General features: G+C 36.2%; 1 long non-coding RNA gene across 1 annotated transcript in view; it reads left to right on the top strand.

Annotated features, from left to right (window-relative positions):
- LOC109393242 (uncharacterized) overlaps window positions 1-10,796 on the top strand; it is a 98,932-nt gene extending 88,136 nt beyond the window's left edge. Inside the window, exon 3 of the long non-coding RNA XR_002126218.1 lies at window positions 10,696-10,796. This is a non-coding gene — a long non-coding RNA (uncharacterized LOC109393242). The remainder of the gene's footprint in view (window positions 1-10,695) is intronic.
- Window positions 10,797-18,869: the final 8,073 nt, after the last annotated feature.

The following is an 18,869-nucleotide window of genomic DNA, read 5'->3' on the forward strand; positions in this document are numbered from 1 at the left end:
GACTGATCTGCCTCACCCGGGAAGAGCGCAATGATGGTGCCAACTTGGGCCAGTGAAGCAACGTCCTCCACAACTAGATTGAAGAACAAAAAGACAGCAACTTGTCTGTTCCCCTTCCCCCAATTCCCCAACGCTGTTCGCATCCCCCCAATTCCCCAATACAAAAAAAAATCTTAAAAAAAAATCTTTAAAAAACTTTATTAACCTACTGATTTGAGCATAGGAGATTCCCATGTGCACTGAGGGGCTATTCTTAATCTTCCACCTCAATACAGATAGCTACACTGCTTTGTTTTCTGTAATAAATTCCACCCAAACTCATCACAACATGAGAGGATATACTGACCTCAACCTACATCTTACTTTGTCCCCACAATCATGGTCATTTGTCCCCACAAGACATAGTCATGAAGTTTCAATGCCTTCCTCATTCCTTGGCTTAGCTGCTTTTATTGTTACCCAGGCTGCATTGTAAAAACAAACAAGCAACACTAACAATACTAACTCATTCACTCTAGCTTTGCTGTATGTATCTTTACCAGTTTTACTTCTTTTGGATTTGGCTCATCTTTGAGATTTCATTCATTATTTGAATAGAAGAAATATGTGAATTCATAGTAGGCTTTGTTTTTCTTGAACTCAATTAGCATTTATTTGCAGCACTACTCATTTTTTTTTTTACAATTTATATTACCATATTTGATCTCATTGCCTCCTCTGTATATCAAGGAAGTCTGAGCAGTTAGTGGCTAATAATTACTTATTTAATAAATGAATGATGGTCAAATGTGTGATGTTTCTTATGACCTTGAGTTATTAATCTCAAAATAGTTGCTGTTGTTTAGGGACATTATCTGCGTAACAAGGTTGGTAAAATGATTTCTAGGTAAACAGTATATTAGAAGGAGCCGAAGGATCACCACCAATATCCATGCCTATAAAAATGCACACAAGCAAGAAATATATTTAATATCGTATTCTTTGAGAAATGATTTAAAAGGAACAATTTCATTCCTTTAACATAAGTTCAGAAAGGGACTTTCACATATATTGCATCTCCAAATAGTGGAATATCATAGGTTGGGTGGCCCAAAGGACAGTATAGTAAGCCTTGTCTCTTTTTGCCTGTTTTAAAAACATTCTCTAATATCTCTTGTTACTTGACATATAATTCCTCTTCATCATTTTGCAGATAGTCAATTGTTCTTTGGTGTGAAGTGATTTTTGTTAGGTTTAAATATTTAGAGGTGAAGTTGTAACTATTGGGTTGTCGGAAAAGTCATGACGTATTTTTTCTATGTTTTTCGTTGCAAAAATGCATCATGACTTTACCGACAACCCAATAAAACTAAAAGCTTATACCCTTCACTTAATGTTCTATGTCTACAAATATATTATTAAAATTGCTACTCCAGGAAAAATACATCCATGATCAAATAGATAAGAATGCCTCTTTGGGTAATTCATTAAAGCAAAACCAAATACCCAAATAAGACCTTAATAAGATAAAACCTCATATTTTTAAATTTTAAGTTATATGGACACTATTTGCAACAGTGAAAGGATTCACAGTCCTCCAAAATAATTCTTGGATATGAGAAAATGTGCTCATAATTTCTTAGCATGTATTACTTTATTTAGGCTATTAGTTTTATAATTCTCCTTTGGCTCAAGAGTTTATTTCCTATCATTTAATCTCCTTTGAATGTACAGTTATAGCTTTGAGATCAATATATGGTGCAATCACTCACAAATTGTCAGTTAATTTTATTTCTGTGAGGTTATCTGAATTGCATAGATGTGATTCAAGTTGCAATGGATTTGAGGAGAATTACTTTGAAGCTACTAGTATTGTGACCACTTATATTTGTATGAGCAGCATATTTGCTAATCACAAATAAGGAATTTCAAATAATTACTTAAATACTTCCACTTTAAAATTATCTGCCATATATTTTACACCAAAATTAAAGATTGGCAGATCACAGACAAAATTGTGGGTAGTAGCAACTATGTCAGGCTTATCTCTTTTTGCCTGTTTTAAAAGCATTCTCTAATCTCTCTTTACTTTAAATATCGATCATGTCCATTTGCAAAATCAGCCACTTTTATTCCCAAACCAGTCGCAGTAGGACAGAGTGTAGATTAGCTTCATCACACCCACATGGTGATAATTGCAATTAACTCTTACTATTCATAAAAAGAGAGTATCAGGTGAGTTATCTGCTTGCATTCTGTTTATTAAGTACTCTATCCCAAGAAAGAATGGCTGTCAACAAATCAACTCAAGTCGGTCATTGGCAGTCTTTCCGTTGTGTTTGATCACATTTCTTCTTAAAACCTAGTTAGTGCTTGTCACCCTTTCCATCTCTTATGGGTCCCGCTATATTTGGACAGCTCTCCTGGAGGAATGAATGTTCTTGACTTTAGATTTGAAGTACTGTCTGCAATCATATATACATATGGTTGTTTTCTTTCTTTCTCCTAACACCGTAACACAACTTTAGGTTTAGATCGATCTAGTATGGATGCCTCCTATGGATTGAATGTTTGTGTAACCCCCAAATTCCTATGTTGAAATCCTAATGCCCGATGTGATGGCATAGGGTGGAGCCTTTGGAGGTGTTTAGTTCGTGAGGTGGAGCCCTTATGAATGGGATTAGTGCTCTTATAAATGACTCCACAGAGTCCCCGTTTCCCTTTGCACCATGTGATGATACAATGAGAAATCTGTAGCCCAGAAGAGGGCTCTCAACCGACCACGCACTCACCCTGAACTCAGACTTCTCGCCTCCAGGACTGTGATAAATACATTTCTGTTGTTTCTACGCTCCCCAATCAGTGTGCATTTTGTGTAGTAGCCTGCGTGGACTATGAGACAGCACCTATACTAAAGACATCTGAATTGGCCTTTCGCATTAGGTGGCTAGATTGCTCTCGTAAGTTTCCATTCCCATTGCTGGATCGCTTTCCACAATGCCACTTTGCTCCTCCCAAGTCCATTGATGACCTTTTCTTTCTCTCTTCTACCTTCTCTAATCAAATGTTTCTGTCACTGAGGTTTATCTTGTGAACACACTGAACTGATTAAAGCAACTTAAACTATCATATGATGTCATATTCCACAGGAGGAGCTTTATAACCAAACAAATCCATCTTTGGCACAAGGCATAAGAAAGATAATTTGAATGCAAACTCGAATGGTTGTTCTCAATTGATGGAAACTTCCTTTGCGTTGTTCAGTCAGGGTCACTGGTGAAGAAGATATTCCTCACTTTACTAAATCAGTGAACACTAGTGAATACCAGTTCTGTGCTGGAGACTGTACTAGAAAGAGGTAAAGAGCTCTCAAAAGCATTCATTCAACATGCTTATTTAGGGGTAAAAACAAACCAGCCAACAATTATTGAACATTGTAGTAAGTGTGTAAAATATATACAAATAGAGTGGCTCCAAAGCTCAGAGATGAACCACTGACTCAGAATGTTCTTCAGGAAGTGGAGGTGGATATAAGAGTAGAGGTTTGAAAGGAGGTAGGGGTTTCATGAACTTGTATGCGGGATGAGGTGGGATGGTATTCCAGCCAGCACTGCAGGGCATGCTGGGATCTAAATAAAACACCCCTGGCTACTTCAGGAAATCACTCAGCAACCAAATGAGGCTTCTTAAAACACAGCAATTATGTGCCTGTTGTTTGAAAACACTGCATAGCCTAATAATACAGAAGGCCTTTTGTACTTTCTAATAAAGAAAATTGGTTTTTTTGGGGGTGTTAATTACAGTTCAAAATATAGTTATAATATTCTTACCTGCATAAATGAATAAGGAAAACCCACAATGTCTTGACACCATAGATCTCTAGAATTTATTGTTAACTTTGTTGCTTTCAATTTTGAAATAACTCCTGAATTTGAATTTAACATAATTTATTTTATTACTACCTATAATGTCGCATGGCATGCTTTATTTCTAAGTATTCCTAAAGCTGAGAGGAATTGCAATCCTTCATATACTTTCCATAAGAAGACAGGAATATATATTCCCATGAGAGCCAGTCTAATGCTTGTACTCATTTCAGTAGAGTTGACTTTAGGCTATGATAAATACTTTTTATTTCTGGCTTTTGACACCTGTGATAGTTATATTAGGTTCCTTCAGTTTTAACAAGGAATTATTGTGTTAAATTTTCAAAGCAGTCGAAATGGGAGAAGTCTACATTTAATTACACAGACAGATAGCTCTTTATTGTCCAAATAAATTTGTGACTTTACAATTACACAAATAAAAACTCACCAGGCCACACTGCATAACACAGTCACGGAGTAACACCTCTGCCATAGTTAGGAGGTTGCTGGGCTATTGGAAAACGACCTCAAGCTACCACAGCAACCTCAGTCCTGAAAATGATCCCTGCCATCAAAAAATGCCTTTCTCCCTGTCACTTTCCCATGTAATAAAATTTGAAAGATACCTGGAAGAGGACTGAAAGAGAACTAATAACATCTGAAATTGTAGCTGTAGGAGGCAATGGGAGATATTGTTTATAAAAATTTCATTCAGTGAAGTATAGGAAGGAATTCTGGAAGGGCTATGAAATCAGTATTAATGTGCCAATACATTATTTCTCTATAGTCATCCCCTTTATTAAATTTCCATAGCCATCCCTTTTCTCCATATGTAAGCTTCCTGATAACGGCAGCAGCAAAAATGCATAAGTATAATACAAAGCAGTTATAGCATCTATAATTGAAAACAGCCACCCAAAGTCGCACGTGTCACTGTATCACCGTTAAATGATTTCTCCTCTGGTTCAGTTGTAATCCCATTTTGATAGTCTGTAACCTCTCCACTCAATTCTTATTTTAACAACACTGGCACACTTGATTCTGGAGAAAAAATAATAATCTAGGGTGGACAGATAACAAAAATAAAAGCTTACCCAATATAAAAACGTGCACAGAAAAGCAAGAAAGCTATCATGGATACCGATGTCAGTCTTCAGTTCCTCTCTCCATTGCCAGGTCCTCTCTGCCCTGGTCCAGCATGCTAAGCTGATTCTTCAGTCCTTGGAGCAAGTCACATCTTTGTTCCCGCAGCAGTTGCTGATTCTGCATACATTGTATGCTTTGTTCTCCATTAATATCTATCAGGGAATATTGATGATCAAAGCAATTAGAGGCATTTGAGGATTAATTGAATTCCAGAAATTACCTCCATCTCCATCTTGGCAACAATACTTTTCTAATCCCTTGATAATCAGGATCAATTTCCCAAACTGACTCCATTTTTACTTGTTCTGTTTTGTTCATATGAGTCCAAAATGGCTGTATGACTATATCAACAACGCCTCCGATGTAACCACTGTTGTGCACCCTAATATAATTATGTCTTCTTTGGGCACCAAGGTCTTCACAGAAGCAAAGTCCAAAACAGAAGAGATGGAACACACAACAACAACAACAACAACAACAAATAAGCAGCTCATTAAATGTATTACAATGAGATTCCTCTTCCATTTCCTTGATCTGGAAATCACATACATGGGCTATGAGGGAAAGATCATTCTATATTAGCTGTTAGTTTGTGCAAATAGTGTATCTCAGAACAATGCTGCTAACTTACCAGGGGTTTCTGAGAGCCGACACTGGCACTGAGTTTTCTAGAGGCTCTGCTACTATTCCATGATGGTGTTTGCTTCTACGTTTGTGTGCCACGTGGTGTGACCAGTGAATCTTTCGAACACAAGCTCATTTTCTACATAAAATAAAGCCCTTCTTTGGGACACTATTGTGTGGAATATTGCATTGGTGTGTTAAGTGATTTAGAAGGTCCGTAATTGTTATTGCCAGTGGAATTGTGTTGGTGAGGAAGACCAATTAAGATAAGGAACAAGGGGAAATCACCATGCCCTCCTTAATAGAAGGGGTCTGATATACTTGGCCTGGCAATGGATGACTGTCTGGTCTCCTTGTGATATCACAGCATTTGGATCATTCATTATTTGACTTCAGAGCCAGCACATCAAGTAGCGAGCAGTAGCAGTGGACTGGTTGCCAAGGAGAGAGGAAATCTATGTTGAAACACTGCATTGTCTTCATTCCTGTCACCAGAGTGAACTGCATGAGCCACTTGGTTAATCATTGAGATGGCTGGAGAAATATGGTTTCTATCAAAGAAATCATATCGTTCACCTGATTATTGAGATTTTCTTCAAGATAGGGAATAAAAATATTAAGCATTCATGTGGAAACAAGGATTTTCATAGTCTAGATGCATTTTGTGATGTTTATCCACAGTATTTCTACCTACATTTTCTATTATTGATTTATGCAAGTCTCTGGTGATACATGAAAATGATTCACCGATATCCAGAAATCACTGAGATTCAAACCTTCAGTGGTAATTTTTCTTTCCTGTTAATGAGGATACCCTTAATATACTCCTTGAAGTCCCTTACCCACTTGTCATTCTGGGCTAAATGAAAATGGGACTGAATGACAGTTGTAGTCATTTTATATTAAGGGATTTCTGGATTTTCAATCTCATTTATTTTAGGCCAGCATTCACTCTGTATTTCATCCACTGCTTTGATAATTAGAGACACTCTCAAAAAATCAAGGTAACATTTTTTATATGAGATATCTAGTAAATGCACTCATATCAGTGAGTTTATTCTGCTTCAAAATTGTTTTCCACTCCTCGGAATCCATACCCACATAGATTTTTGTTTATTCTCCTTATTAATGATAAAATCTTGCATCTCTTTTATGGGTGGAACTTCCATTCAATGTACAACTTAATAATAGCCCTGTGTACTATACTGAGTCCTGGTCTCTAATTTAATTCTGGAAGAACTGGAAGGTGGCATGGGAAGACCTGATTTGCTCTTGCAAAGGACGATCTTGGGTGATTAATCAGTTAGAGAGGAGGTTAGCTACTTCCAGCAAGAACACTGTGGTGTGGGTTTGATATTTCACAGTACTCTTGAGTCATCCACATTTTCTAGTGCCATTATTATAATTTTGGGACCCACCTATTTCCATAAATTTTCCAACTTTCGCTAAAGATATCTGTCAAATTGAACCCATATTATAATTCATCAACCCACAAAATGACACTTGGAATCTCATTTTCAGGTACAGCAAACTTATTGTTACAAGAGATAAAATAATCATTTTATGTTAGTCATAGAAACCCTTAGATCTTCTGACTTTGCTATGAGATAAGAAATGAAAAGAATTTAAATGCCCTTCATTTTCTGTATTTTAAGATTTTCTGGATCGATTAAAGTACACAGACTCCCCAAAGTCTTTTCATTCCTTGCACAACCCCAATGATTTTTTTGCAGCAAAGATTTGGTCACCAAGGCTTGCCTTCCTCACCTTATTTTACTCAACTTTCGGTGCTCATTAATGAACATCCAAGAAACTAAACACAGGGTTTAATGGCTGAAATTTTTCCTCACTTTAATGACTGCAAATCTAATGAGCAAATTCTAACTTCCCTTTTTCTTGAGCATCAATGGCTGATAGCTGTTACTGATATCAATTACTCAATGATTTAATGCTTCTAGTTGTTATCAACTGTACCACCTTAGCTATTTAGAATTGTAGCTACTTATGAAACCACCATGAAGGTAGAACTTCTGGGAGCCCATCTGAGCCACCCTGCAGAACTGGACCAACAAGGTTATGGTCTACTGACTCACAGTCAGGAAGCCACACAACTAGGAAGTGCTGTTTATAGAACCAAATCGCCTCTGCCAGGAACAGGAGGCTGCCGATTTGAAGCAGTCTCTGAGGTCAGGCATCAGTACCATAACCCCTGACTCCAGCAGCATGCGTTCTGTTCCATATTCTGCATCTTCAAAACAGTACCTCCTTCTCCACGGAGCTTAATCCTTCTGCAGAATCCAATAGCTGACTCTATGTCATCCCTAAAATCTTAACTAGAAGAAGGTATGGGGAACGTAGTTTTCCCTTCATATTCTACTCCTCTATGAGAAGGTGTGTTTAAAAGAGATCAGAGTAAGTATTGAGTAAACGAATCCTTATTGTCCATATAAAATTGTTGAGCTTGTAAATGGTTCTCACTTGTCAGATGTTTTATAAGTTTTGTCATTTATATGCACACATTTTAAGGTCCTTTATCTTGTGAGCTAGTATATAGTTTGTGACTAAAAGGGAAAGAGAAAGGAATGAATTTATCTTTGTTGACTAATAAAGAACAGTCATAGACAGGTCTTTGTTACTTAAAGAAAATGGAAAAAAAATGATATGTGGCCAATTAGAGGAATCTGTGTATAGGAGCTAGTTAGTTTTTAATCTGATTCATAATTTGGTAAAAACAAAAGTCCACAATAAACATTTGTCATATTCTGTAAGGATTTCTGACATTTTAGTATTTCACATTTAAAATGTTTTATTATACCACTAATAATTACTCAAATATTGTATTTATTAATGATAAAAAGTGAAGAAGTCAGTCCACAGTATCATATTAAATAAACTTTAGCAAAATGTTGCCGAAGGCTTATATTATAAAAATGCAGTTTCGGTTTGTTGGAGAAGATGAAAAAAATAGTCAAGGATAAATAAGGGTCATAAAAGAGATAAAATATGAAATTCATAGAATAACCAAAACAGAATTGAGAACTAAGTTTCATATATATTAGGGAAAAAAGATAAAAGACAGAAGGGGAAGAAGATAAAAAAATCAAAGATAAAGTGAAAAGACAGTAGGTTGAGAAAAGGAATTTGAGTATTTTAAAGTTGGCCTTAATAATTTATTTATCAAACAGGCAGAAAGTAGGCACTGTTAACTCTGCTTGAAGAAAGAAATAAAACCTACCCAGTGAAAGAATAATAGATTAAGGGGAGGTTTTGAATTTAGCAAGTTATATTATATATTTACATAACTAAGGGAGGAAAAAATATATATGTGATACAGAGAGAAATGGGAAAGATTTCTTATAAGGTAGAATAATGTGAAATATTGGGGACTAGTATTATTCTAAGGAAACACGATTTCTAAGGTTAAAGCAATCTACCCCATTTTTTGCCCTGTTATAAAGACTTGTATTAGAAAAGAAGAGCTATTCCACTTGAGGTATGGATATATTATTAGCCAACATGATAGAGAGTTTCCATGTAGGAGGTTTATTATTTTAAATAGCAAACTAGTATTTGCATGGACTTCATATAGGATCGATATCAATGAACACTCACCATTGTCTTGTATCTAATATTAATTGTATGTGGAACCACTAACCATATGATGATCATGATGATACTTACATTCGTATAATACCTTTCAAAAAATATTCCCATTAATTATCATATTCAGTCATCACTATAATCATATGTTTTTATTCTATTTGGCAAAATCAAATGGAACCTCAAGAGCACTTCTTAAAATATAATGTTATTAATAACAAAACATCATCTTGAATTTTGTTTTCCAAAAGTTCAGTTTCCTTCTATTGTACCATAGCTCCAAATTCAAGTTAATGGCTTTTCTTCAAATGTTCTTTTCCTGCTCAGTTTTCAGGTCATTAGGGGTATGCGCGTGTTTCAAGTTATCAGAGGTTTTAACTAGTCATTTAAAAATTTTATTTTTCATATGTGATCTAAATTGATGAAAAGACCCTACTACTATTCTAAGTATGGACGAGAAAAATAAAAGGATAAACTTGAACATACTAAGTTATGACAAGTTAGTTTTTTTCAGAAAGTATAGTGGGAAGAAAAGAAAGAAAATGTAGATGATTGAAGTAAAATTTTCTCATTTACTACTTACACTCCTTAAAAAAATCTCACAATGTGGGACCAACCGAGTGGCTCAGTTGGTTAAGAACGTGAGCTCTGAGCAACGGGGTTGCCGGTTGGATCCCCACAGGGGCGTGTGAGTTGCGCTGGAGCTGAGCTGCCGCTGAGCCGGTGAGAGTGTGTGCTCTTAGCAGTAATGTTGCTGGTTTCAACACGGCACCTTGAGCTGAGCAGCCTCGGGCTGCTGATGGGTGGCCAGATAACTCAGTGTGCAACAGGATTGCTAGTTGGACTCCTGACGGGATGGTGGGCTGTGCGCGTCCCGCCCCTCCCCTGCTCCCCTCGGCAACTAGATTGAAAGTGGCAACTGGACTTGGAGCTGAGCTGCGTCCTCCACAACTAAGATTGAAGGACAAAAACTTGCCTTGGAGCGGATGGGTCTTGGAAAAACACAATGTTCCCCTCCCCCCATAAAACAACTCAATGTATTTTTTTTCCCTTATTTATAATGTGGTTAGAATCAACAGAGAGTGCACATTACATATCAGTTGCTATAATTTTGAGACTTGTGATGCAATTCTGATTTGACGATGAAGAACACTTGGAGGATATAAATATGAATACGATATAAAAGCCAATCCTGTGTGTTTCTTTGTGTCAGGTATTTCCCTGTTTATGATTGTTGTCCCAGCATCCACCATTTGCCCCGGAATTTCCATTTTTTAACAAAGCATTTTTTTATTAGTACTTAATGAAAATCATCTGTAAATGGACTTTTTAGAACTCTCTTTTGTACTTTGAATTTTGCCATATTCTTTCTCAGTTAGGGTGGTGGGAAATATATGCAGTGAGTCCAGTTCTTTTAAAACATGATTGAGTTGGAGAGACACCAGCAGCAACTCAGCTCTCCTGGCATCATCCGTTACAGACACAATATAATTAAAGTCACTTTCGAGGACAGCATGGAAACTGCTCGTGGTAAAAGGAACTACAGTCCACCTGAATCTGAGGAGCCTAGGACAGCGAATTCCACAGGTACTTTGGGGAAATTGGGTGGTGTCGCTCTTCCCTGCTCACTCGTGTAGCAGACATTTGTGATGTGATCCATTTGCTATAACCTGATGGATCTTTAAGCCACAAGATATGTGATCAGTGGGGAATTATGATAAATTATTAGATGCACATTGAAATGTATATAGGAAATGGAGCCTGATTAGCCTCACAGGTTTTATTTATTTATTTATTTATTTATTTATTTATTTATTTATTTGACAAAAGGAACTAGAATTAAGGAAGACTCAAATGGTTGTGAATGAATGTCTTTTCAACTTACAATTTTCATAATCTTAATCTATGAAATTCATAATGTTTTATTCTAGATAACATAACTATCCTATCTGCCTCTCTCTCTCTCTCTCTCTCTCTCTCTCTCTCTCTCTCTCTCTCTCTCTCTCATCTATCTATGAAACATCAATGGACGTTTCAGAATATCCTGTATATCTCAGATACAGTTCTAAATTAAATCATAAGTAGTTAGTAGATGTATAATCTTATTTTTTAAAATCCATCTTTATAAGGATAAAGAAACAGAGGTTGATAATAGTCAAGTAATTTGTCAAACCTTAATTGGCTGTAGAAAAACATCTATTTCAGGACAAAGCACCTCATGGACCAGATCACCGATGATAGCTTCACACCATCTTCCTCTTCATGCACTTGCTTTTTGGCCAGAAGTTCAAGAGACAGAGTATTCTAGGACAGAGGTATTTAGATAATTTCCCTCAAAGAGCATTCCATTCATATATATGTACGTATATACGTGTATACATGTATATGTATGTGTATGTAGTTTGAAGATTTAGAAGCAACCTATTTTAATTGAACAATGAAGTCTATTCTAATATAATCTATACCATGAAAAAAGATTAAAAACAAGCCATATGTTGGAGGGAGAGGGAACCTAGTCCAGAAAAAAGAGTGAATTTGAAAGAAAGCTCACAAAATGTAAGTATAAATAGTTTCTGGGAAGTAGGTATTTGTTTATCAGTTGAAAATTAATTTAATTAACAGTTGTCTAAATTTTATGAGTAGAAATGACATATTTGATACTTCGAGAACCTTTATAGATAAAAAATGAAATTAAGGATATAAGGCAAATGTGAAATTAAATTGTCAATGAGAAATTGACTTACTCTTTTATTTGCGTGTTTTCTTTCAAGAAAATATTGTTCTTAGCACAAAACTACATTTATTAAAGTTATATTAGAGTTTTATTAAACAGATAATCTGTAAGCAGGTTTAGAGTATTGGCAGTTGAACAGCATATACTGTATGTTGGCATAGTAATTGAATTTAAAAATTTGGAAAGAAAATATAGTGAACTCTCATGTATGTTTAATTTATTGGTAATGAAAGGGATGTTACATTTTTCTTTGGTAAGTATGGTAAGTACTAAGGCAATAAGCAAAGACTTAAATATATACACGATAGTCTCAATGACTTTACTAAAATAGAATTATTTTATTGAGAAAACAAACATGCAGCTTAAAAAGTAAATATCTCAGGTTCATTATTGGGGAGGTTTGTGTATACCTGTTTCCTACTAAACAATACTGTAACATTTCACACAAGAAAATATTATGTAATGAAATGCATTTGTTTTTCTTTAAAAATAAATTTATCTGTATAGCATAGAGCCTCATTCTAAGAATGCAAAATGTAACTCTTGCCAAATGAGGCATGTAGCATATAATGTAGGTTTTGGAAAACATAAAGCATTAACTAAAAAGCATTCTAATGTGAGATGGCTGCATTTATAGCAAACATCAGTCTACAAAAAATGGGATTTAAAATATGTGGTAGATAGGTGGGATGGCTGACTTGATAAACGGCAGCAGTGATCTATGTGTGTTTCTAATTACAGGACTAAAGAAAACATTTTCAGCTCTAATATTTTATTTTATTTTTTGGTCTTATATAATAATTTAAAAATAGTGATGATCTAGCAAAAATTGTTGCTTCAGGTACTTCTTGATTAGCCATGATAAGTGTCTATAGGTATCACAGCAATAAAAAGAAGTCCTAGAAAATATCCAAAACATGCCAAAAGTTTCAACCACCTCCCTTAAAACAGCTTTTCTGTTTTGCTATGAGTAAGAACTAAATAGCATGAGGTGTCATATAATTATTCGAAACATATGCTAATTAATAATATAATAGCCCCCAAATTGAGATCAATATGGAAAATATATCTAAAATGTCTCAGTTGATAACCAGTCAATGACTCTCTTTGGCTGTGCTTATTATATTCTAATCACTAAGCTAAGTGCTTCCAATGGATTACCTCATTTAACCCTCGAAAGAATGCTATTGCAGATGCTATTATAATCCCCAGCAGGGACACTGAAGTTTAGACTACTTAATACCATAGAGCTAGTATGTTAGAATGCCAGGATTAATATCCAGGTCCTGTGATTTCACAGTTCTACATCTTAACCACTACTGTCTGCTGCCTCCCATCATTTTCTCAGGTTCCTAATGTGTATGTGGGGGTGGCGGGATCCCATAAATCAGAGAAGAGAAAATGATGGCATTGTTTAATAAGGATGCTAGGCTCCATCCACGTCTCACTTGGTTGGTCTGCAATATTGAGGACAAGTTAATCGTTTGCTTTCATCATGTGCTAGAGTAGACACAGGCCCTTTCAGGACAACACACTGCCAAACTCCATCTCGCATAAAATTAGTTCAGTATGTTTACATGAGTCTGGGATTCACAAACATAATTAGATTAGCAGAACTACTACTTGAAATAAGAAGCAGATTAGGATAATGATGGAGTGGGCGGGATTTGTGGATGTAAGGAAATAGCTTTTGCCATTAAAATTAGGGTTCTTCTTGTAAAATGAAGTTAATGATAGTACTAACTCAGAATTGAAGCATCAAATGAGATAAGTAAATATCACTTATAAATGGGAGGGCTTTTTAAATTGTAGAAATGTTTACATAGTGAGGTTTTATTTATTTATTTATTTTCTTATCTCTCATATGTTAAAATTTTGACCAAGTGAAGCCTTTTTACATGTGTTCCACTTCAGGAAAAAAATAGCATTGTGGTGATTATTATCACCAGGAAGATCTAAAAACAAAATGCGTTCTTAGAAAACAATCATACCTGCCCGTTAATTTTTACTTAGATATTGAATATGTCAACATAAATGGAATTATAGAAGTAAATCTTGTGAATAATGTTCTGTACATTCAACTTGATATTTTTATTATTAAATTTTAATTTACTGTGATACACAGGACAGTATTTTGATCTTACATTCTTCAGACTCTTAGGGTCATATGTCAGGGCTGCAAGCACAGAAGTGCACTATGAGATATCCAGCTAATTGAACTGTCACGACATGGTGGTTCAAAAGAAACACTAAACACATAGAAACCAAAGCATTAGAAAGAACATTCATCTTACTATTAATTTTACGTTTTAAAATTACGTGTGACTATGTCTCAGAAAGGTCATTTATATATGTGCACCTGTTTAAGAAAGTTTCATTGTAACAGTAAAGCATTGTGATGCTCTAAGACTGGGTAAGTTAAAATATGTTAAATTTCAAAACACTGTTTTCAATATATTTAAATAGGTTTTTCTCAAAAGTTTAGAAGATTTCAATTTCTAAATTTAATTTAGATGCGATTTTAGAGAACATGTGTGCCATGGAATCTAACAGCGAAAGCAGAATTCACTGTCACACTTATCAACTAAAGCAGGCTGTTTCGATCCCAAAAGTTTGCCTTAGTTTTTCAATTCAGAAAAACATGCTAATGCATGCTTCTGTGACGGCTATCTGGTTCCTGATTTCCGGTTCTAACACAGATAGGCAGGGCTCGGAGGACCTTGCCACACGTTTGTCACCTGGGTGTGATAAGGGGCTCCTGCCCTCAGTATTTCTGACCTCTGTTCTCTTTGCCTTGTCTCATGGGACGCTCGCTGCTCAGGTGTGGCCATCAGGTGATAGAAGAGGTGAGGACATTAAATCAAATCCGTCAGCACCCCCATCACGTCTTATAATATAATACTCCTACAAGGAAAAACATATGCTGTTTTGTTAAAGGGAGAAAGACACCATGGTGTTGGTTAGAATAAAGGAAGCTCCACAGCTATTAATATTTTAAATTGTTTTTGGTTTAGCCCCTCAGCATTTTGCACCCCATAAACATTTAAGGGGTGCCTTCCTCATATATTTGGAAATGGTAACGGGAAGAAGGCCTCGGAATGAGAGAGAGAGGAAGGAGATACCTAATGAACCTTGTCTACAGGCACTGTCTCAGGAAAGTCCATTGTAGGGAGAAGTCTCTAGTAGTGAAGGCCCTGGAAGGTTATTCCCACAAAACTCGGTGCCAGCGCTGATCCTCAGAATAATTTGAGACGAAGAATGAAAGTATGAAATTGTAACTAACCTCAGTTGATTCACTAGTCATTTTGTTTTCCATTCCATTTAACGTACCTCAGGGCAATGTTGTTAATAACTCTAAAATGGATTGTGATTACTAGTATTACAAAATACTAAGTTTTTAAAATCAAATTTACACATTATTTTAATGTTTATTTTATTGTTTTCTGGGAAGAGTTAATTTCATTTTAAAAGAATTACAATATAATGAAAATATAAGGCACAGTTTGCACTTGAATTCAAATGGTGTTTGGTTTTAAGAAGTCAAGCTATATCAAGAATAACAAGTTTTCTCTGAAAAAAGTCAATGTATGGGTCGATATATGTATTGTTTCATTATTGAAATCAAAGAATTGCATGTGGCCATTTATATAAGACTACAAAGAGGGATATATTTCATAACTTATATTTAAAATAGAGTAATTTTAAATATCAACATACTGATGTAATAAACTATAGTAAAAGTTTAAAAATATGGTTGCATGAATGAAATAGCCACTATTTATTTTATGTTTTATCTTGTTACATCGAGATAGATTTGACAGCACACACATTTGTAGCCATCCTTTTTTAGAATTTAGAATTATCAAGAAGAAAAATAGCGTGTTTAAGATCATGACACCAAGAATGGTAAATAATTTTCATTTAAACTGATGCTCAGTACAAAGCTGACAATACAAAAACAGCTTCAGCAACTGCAAAAACCAAAACCTCAAGGGTTTGTTTCTAAACACAGTCTAGTTTATGTTTATCTGGTTTTAATTTATTTTGATATGTTTTCGGTGGCCACTCATGAAAGTATTATAGTAATCACAACATCTAATTTAAAACTGTAATCACATTTAAATAATTCATAAAGCATACTTTTAAGTTATTTTGAAAGATAATCAAGTTTCCATGCCACTTGAAATGCCTTCCTGTCCCTTAAGGGATCTCTGTATCAGTCTAAACTCTTCCTGACCAACAATAGAAACCGAGAAATGAATGTTGCATTGCTGGTTTGATGAAGATGCTGCAGAGAAAACAGGCAGAGGCATTCTTTCCCAAAAGGAAAATAATGGTGAACACTGGCTCATAGCAATAGGTATTTGATAGCTCAGACTTGTCAGGTTTTTAAGGGTTTTCTCATAAATGGATTCAATTTGTTCTTGAAAAGCAAGTGGAATCTGCTATTTCTACTGAAACCATTCTAGTTTTCCCAGCACACACATTTTCCACAGGGAAGTGTGTGAGATGCCCCCTGAATTATGGAAAACACATTTGTATTCTCTTCGTCAGTTCCATTGGTAATGGGGCTTAGGTTGAGAACTGTTTGAAACTTTCTAAATGATATCAGATCGTCTGAGAATTTAGCATGAGCATGCAAGTTATGATATGAAAAACTATATATAATAGAATAAAGCTCATATGAATTATTTTTGTCAAGCCATTTGTCCAAACTAAAAATATATTACTTTCACGAACCTTCAATGCATGAGCCTCCCTTTTTGTGTTTCTTATTTGCAAACTCAGGATAGAGAATGAATATTTCATTTATTTTCATTTCAAAGGCCAAATAATCTAAGTAATTGGTACATTGTTTATTTGAATTTTAAGCATAATCTCCATGGAAAAGGTTTATATCCTTTACTCTATGGGTTCCTTTCAGCTGTATTAATTATTGTAGCTATGCAGCTTTCATTAGCTCCTGTTTATTAAGTTTTTCCAATAGTTATATGGCTTCTCAACTAAAAGTCATTTTGTAGTCCAAGAAAAAGTCAATTAAAAATGTTTTCTAGGACCGGCCGAGTGGCGCGATGGTTGGGAACTGGCTTGGGACGCCAGAGGGCCCCGGTTAGGATCCCACATATGAGGGCCAGTGACACTGCCCTCTACAGCTAAGATGCTGAACAACAGCTCAACCTGGAGCTGGGCTGCCGTGAGTCGTCCGCGACGGCGTAGGCTGCAGCCCCTGTGACAGTGGGTTGCCATGGGCTACCGTGTGTAGCCGGCAGCCAGCGTGAGCAGCCGGCAGCCGCAGTGAGCGGCCATTCAGAAGCCAGCGACTGATCTGCCTCTCCTGGGAAGAGCGCAATGGTGGTGCCAACTTGGGCCAGTGAAGCAACATCCTCCACAACTAGATTGAAGAACAAAACGACAGCAACTTGTCTGTTCCCCTTCCCCCAATTCCCCAGCAGTGTTCCCATCCCCTCAATTCCCCAATAAAAATCTTTTAAAAAAAAAGTTTTTTACACCTCCACTCTGAGCATTTATTCTATTGGAATTTTAACTCATAATTTTCCAATTACATCATAGCTCTGTTGATGTAAGAAACATCCAAAACTTGTAGAGAATATTTATAAGAGTTTATTTGAGCTGAAGTGATGACATTGCTAGGGAGCAAGATCTCAAATCCTCCCTAGAATGACAGTTCTGTAGCTTAAAATTAAGGAGGAGTGTGAGGAAGATTACATGAAGCTGGGAGAAGACTAGGTGGGGACTGGAATACAGGGTAGTTAACAAGATTATGTGCTCTCTTGAGGGTGGTTATGCTTCAGGGGACTGAAAAAAAGAAGGCATTTCAAAAGTGTGTTAACCCAAATGCAAAAAAACAATGAGCATGGCTTGCTTAAGGCAGAGGGAGACGCTATAAGCCTGCAAGTGATTACCCACCGTGACCTGCCCAGTTAGGAGTGTATGATCAGATCACCCTGTGAGGTTACTTTGGTTAGATATACTACAGAGCTCTTTTTTCATCCACAGTTAGGCCCCCTCTGGCTTTTATTGGGTTGTTGGAAAAGTCATGACGCATGTTTGCAACAGATGGCACTAGTTCATTTTGGGATGTACTAGAGTCATTTGCATCTATGTTATTGCTATGTCATTTGACAGCTGACAGTTCTAGCTTCATTCTAAACAAAAATTGAGTGATTTGGTTGAGTTTTGGAGATTTTACAACAAGTTGAAGATGGAAGATCAAACTGCATTTTTACCATATTTTACTGTTTTACTTCCATAAAAGGAAGAACGCGCATCAAGCTTGTGAAAAGCTGCACAAAGTTTACGGTGACAATGCTCTACAAGAATGTCAGTGCCAACGATGGTTCATGACATTCCGTGCTGGTGATTTTGATCTCAACGTCGCTCCTCGGTCAGGGAGGCCCACCGAGGTTGATGATGACAAAATAAAGGCATTGATTGAGTCAAACCCACATTACATAACACAAGAGATTGCGGAAACATTGAACATCCATCATTCAAGCATTCACAACCATCTGAAGAAGCTGGGATATTTGGGTTCCGCATGAACTCAAAAGAAGTTCATTTGATGGCGCGTATAAACATCTGCAATATGCTCATTAAAGGTGAGGAAAACGATCCTTTTTTGAAGTGACTGATAGCTGGTGATGGGAAGTGGATTGCTTACAACAGTGTGATGCACAAACAGTCTTGGCCCCGACGTGATGATTCGCCTCAAACGACATTGAAAGCATTCATTCATCAGAGGAAGGTTATACTCTCAGTGTGGTGTGATTTTAACGGTGTCATGTTTTTCGAGCTCCTACCAAGGAACCAAACAATCAATTCAAATGTGTACTGTTGGCAATTGGACAGTTTGAACAAATCCATCATCCAGAAACGTCCACAGCTTGTTAATTGTAAAG

Source organism: Hipposideros armiger, unplaced genomic scaffold, assembly GCF_001890085.2.
Source record: "Hipposideros armiger isolate ML-2016 unplaced genomic scaffold, ASM189008v1 scaffold_1, whole genome shotgun sequence".
Classification (NCBI taxonomy): domain Eukaryota; kingdom Metazoa; phylum Chordata; class Mammalia; order Chiroptera; family Hipposideridae; genus Hipposideros; species Hipposideros armiger.